The sequence below is a fragment of the Apus apus genome, chromosome 1 (assembly GCF_020740795.1).
Source record: "Apus apus isolate bApuApu2 chromosome 1, bApuApu2.pri.cur, whole genome shotgun sequence".
Classification (NCBI taxonomy): Eukaryota; Metazoa; Chordata; class Aves; order Apodiformes; family Apodidae; genus Apus; species Apus apus.
The window spans coordinates 119,962,530-119,967,534 of record NC_067282.1 but is presented as its reverse complement, the minus strand read 5'-3'; positions in this window follow the sequence as shown (position 1 = coordinate 119,967,534).

Sequence of the window (5,005 nt, the reverse complement as noted above, 5' to 3'; positions counted from 1 at the left end):
GCAAAGCTGAATTTGTATTTATTTCCTGAAAAATAAAACTGATCCCTGTACTGAGCTCTGTTACCAGAATTTTTATTCCTGGGGAATTAATATAGTATAAACAAACCAAATTATGTCTCCCTGTAGTTAGTATTTTTGAAGTTCCAGGAGAAGTCCTGCCTGAGGCTTGGGGAATTTGGCATGAAAAATGATAATCATTTATTTCCTCTAGATTTTGATTTAACCTACAAAAAATAATTTTGTATCTTGAGGACTGGCTGAAGCCCAGGGATGCTCTTTACAGGGAATGCCCTGAGATGACAGCTGAGAGGGAGAATGATGCAGCCAAGTAATTTATTTACACATTAGGCAAGTCCTTATTGCATGGCTCCTGCTATTTCTTTAAATAATTCAGTCAGTTCATGGAAGCAGAATTACAGATTATTAGAGTGAGAGATGTTTGGAGAAGGCACCAGAAAGTCACTGTTTGCTGTTGTGGCTTGAATACTAACTGCATTTGGACATTAAACTGGGTACTAAAGCAGTCTGAGATACTTTTCTCAACAGTCATATATGGGAACCTCCCTCTTCTTTGATATTAGGAGGACAGGGAGAAGGTGGCCTCAATAGGGAAAAGTTGGCTTTTTGTCTTGTTTTGTAGTATGAAAATGAGATCACAAGGCCGTGATGGCCCTTTTATCCCTCAAAGCAACAGGACACAGTTCATAAGCTACAGTGCAGGTAGTAGGTTTATGCCTGAGTAGGATCTCACCCTGTAGATATTGACAGGGTATTGAAGGATTTGGGGCAAGAGGTTTCAGAGAGTTCCCTCATGAGCTGCAGTCACTGTGCAGTGTTCCCTACCTGCAAGTTATGTGGCATGAAGGTGACTTTGCCAGGAGCTGCAGCCTATGAGTAATGTGTTCTGAATGCTTTCCAGACAAAGCGGGGTGTTCCATCCTGCAGCAGCCAGGCACCAACACAAATAATGAAAGGAGGCTCACCAGGTCTTTGCTGATTCTTACCACCACCCAGAAAAACAAATGTTCAGAGAAATTATTTTGCTGCTTGGAATGTACCAAGCAGCCAATGAAATATGCTGGGGTAAAAAAAAAAAAAAAACAAAGCTCCTGTCCAGACTTTCTCCTGTTACACTTTTTTCCTCTAAAAATGTTACATGCTTATGGGCTGGTTCCTCACATGGGTGCACTGTGTCCTGAGACAGTAGACAGGCCAGTCATGGTCAGCATGCTGCTGCTGCTGTGTATGTAAATTGACCCACCATATAACCTTGATAAGTCTGAGAATTTCTGTCTTGGCTGGTGTCAGTGGTAATTCTGCCCTTGACCTGAAAAAAAGCCATGAGCAGACAGTTTTGGCTTGTCAAAAAGTATCACAGAATCACAAAATTGTTAAGAGTTGGAAGGGACCTCTAGAGATCATCTAGTCCAACTCCCATACTAAAGCAGGATCCCCTAGAGCACATTACTCAGGGCTGCATCCAGGTGAGTCTTGAATGTCTCCAGAGAAGGAGACTCCACAACCTCCCTGGGCAGCCTGTTCCAGTGCTCTGCCACCCTCAAAGAAAATAAGTTTTTCCTCATATTTAAATGGAACTTCCTCTGATCCAGCTTGTGCCCATTGCCCCTCAACCTATCACAGAGAACTGCTGAAAACAGTCTGGCTCCATCCTCCCTGCACCCACCTTTTAGATACTTATTGACGTGAATAAGGTCTCCCCTCAGCCTTCTCTTCTCCAGGCTAGACCCCAGCTCTCTCAGCCTTTCCTCATAAGGGAGATGCTCCAGTCCTCCAGTCATCTTTATTGCCCTCCACTGGACTCTCTCTAGTAGTTTCCTGTCTCTCTTGAACTGGGGAGCCCAGAACTGGATGCAGTATTCCAGAGGTGGCCTCACCAGAGCAGAGTAGAGGGGGAGAATGACCTCCCTTGACCTACTGGCCACACTCTTCCTCATGCACCCCAGGATTCCATTGACCTTCTTGGCAGCAAGGACACACTGCTGGCTCATGGGTAATTTACTATCTCTCCAGGACTCCCAGATCCCTCTCCTCAGAACTGCTTTCCAGCAGGTCCACCTCTAACCTATATTGGTGCCTGGGGTTCTTCCTCCCCAGGTGCAGGATCCTACAGAAGCCCTTGTTCAACATCATTATGTTCTCTGCCCAACTGTCCAACCTATCTAGGTCACGCTGGATGGCAATGTGACCTGCCATCCCTGAATTCCCTAAATACAGTACTTCTGCCATGAGTTGATCCACAGCATGCTCTCTATGTCATTAACTTATCAGTGAGTGGCTTGGGCACAACTTCAATATCCAAGGTGCACACCTGCCTTCTAGATGTATCAAGATTCAAAGATGCTGGGTCTATAAATAGCAGGATTGACCCATCGTTACCTGGAATACAGATCAAAAGGAATGAAGTGGATAGTGATTGCACAATTTGAAGATCATTGGTGTTTAAATGACTTTTAAGGGTCAGATGTGATGCCAAATCAGAGCAGCTAAACACCAACACATGGTCACAGTGTGTGATTGCCAGTGTGCTCCCAGGCAGAATCAATGCCTGTCCAAAACAGAACCTCCAGCTGTCTATAGCCTGGGCTTCTCATTCCTTATCTGATAGTTGACATTTGAGCATCCAGCTTCTGGAGGAATGCTATAGCATTCTTGGCTACTCTCTTATGCTAGATGATCAAGGAAATATGTATAAGGAAAATACTAAAATTCTATATTCACCTTCAGAGGCCAGACCTTTGAAACCACAAAATAATGTAATAAGAGTACTTGGGCTGTTTCCATTAGACTATATTAATTTATGTACTCAGTTCTGATTTTCTTACTCTTCTTCTTCACCTCTCCACCCTTTCCCCCACAGTGTGATCCTCCAGAGTATCTTTTTTTCTCCTTTGTCCATCCTTTAGTCCTACCTTTCTGGCACAAAGAGAAAGTTGCTCTATGAGCACAGAACAAGTCAGTGCCAGAGTAAGAGAGTAAGCTCAGAGTTCTCTGAGCTCAAGACCTGCCTTGACAAAGCAGAGGCATAGCTGGTCTCATCAGATCCTCTTCCATTTTTTTCCCTTTTTTTCCTTTTTATCTTTTTTTTTTTTTTTTTTCCTAAATGACTAACATTGTAAAAAAGACCTGAAACAAATGCATTGCTGTACACAGGCAAATTAAAACCCTGTTTGCTCTATGGTTTCCATGCTCCAACAGGCATTTCTGATGACACCTTGTTATACATGAGATATTTCAGCTGTGTTTTTGCTTGTCATTGGATAATTTAGTATTAAAAAAAATATTGCATATGAACAAAGTAATAAGGTGGAGATGTCTAAGTTACTTGTGTTTTGGGTAATGGAAACAGTTTCCAAGTTCAGTCCCTTTCGAGGTGCTGGAGTGGAGGGTTTTCTGCTTGATGCAGGTGGCTCTTCTCAACAGAGTTCAATTCCCCTTTCAAGGAGTTTTTAGCCCTTTAGGCTGAGATAAATCTTATGGCTCCCAATACTATTTAGGAATGACAATTGGACCTGTCGATAGCTGGAGTGAATCAGTGAAGAGCAGAAGATGGGTTTGAATGCACCAGGCAGGAAATTCTCATGAGAACTTGTTGCTGCACTGTTAGATAAAGGCAAGGCCACACAGGTGGTATAAACACTGGCACCGAGTGGGAGCTGCCTGCAGCATCCTCTGTTATGGCAAACTGGCTGTGCTCATCCTGCAGCTGAAGGATGTGAGGAACACAGCATGAAGCTGAAGACCACCCTGGATGTGCAGCATGATGCAGCCCAGGCTTGCACTTGGTCAGCTTAGCTGTGATGTGAGGCACTACCTCCTGAACCTGCAATGGGCTCCTGGTCAGAATCAACGTGTTCCACCCCTTGATCCACAAACATCTTACCTTTCTCAAAAATAGTATGAGTTGCAGGTTACCTTAATAGCACATGGGTTTCTCAAGCCCTTAGTATGAGGCCCAGTAGAGTAAACATGGCCTGTCCAAGACCACTGACTCCTTGAGTACAATGTCTTCTATAAGGCTGCCAGTACAGTGGCTTTCAGAATAAGGTCAGCATGTTTCTGAAGACCTGAATGTTCTCACACCTTGCAGCCTCAGAAAGAGTGCAGTGTCTGTGCCCAGGCTTGCTGAAACCAATTTGGTTGCAACAGGATGAAACAGATTTCTTAAAATAGGAAATAAGTCTTTGCATTACATATTAGTGCAATCAGACTGTCAGGAGCTGAAAAACACGTCAAACTCAGTATTTCTTTCCAATGTCTCAGGATAAATTCTGAGTATGACTTAAAGTTCATGTTGTGGGAAAGGTGCATATTTAGTCTTTATCCTGTGCTGTATCTTGTAGCTTTAAGAAAGGTAATGTTTTTTGAAATGGAATACAGCCTTTGATCAATAAACCTTTGGTATGATAAATGAAGCAGTGCTAGTAGGACACATTGCTGATTTCTTCTTTCAGCATTTATAACACAAAAAGAAGACTGCAGTTCCAGGCTGTGATATGAATGCCAAGGATGCCGAAGTGCATCAAAGCTATTCACCTTGTCATGCTTATGAAAAAATTTTAAAAAACCCCAACAAACAAAACTCACGTGGAAGCACTGAGATGTTGGTAGGATTTAATTTTTAGTTGGAGACTAGATAATATAATACTACTATATAAACATTTATTTCAGCCCTTTAGCTGTCAGAAATCAACAGCCTTGGGCACCAAAGGATGTTAAAAAGGCAACAAAACTGTTAGCATTTATATGTGTGGGCTGCTGAAAGCAAGGATTTTTAATTGGCAAGAAGGAGTATTTTGTAGGCAAGGAGGGTTCAAAGAGGGAGCCGGGTGCTTCTCAATGGTGCCCAGCTGTGGGACCAGAGGCAATGGGCACAAACTGAAACACAGGACATTCCCTCTGAACAAAACAATTTTTTGCTGTGAGGGTAACTGAGCACTGGCACAGGTTGCTTAGGGAGGTGGTAGAATCTCCCAGTTGGGAGATA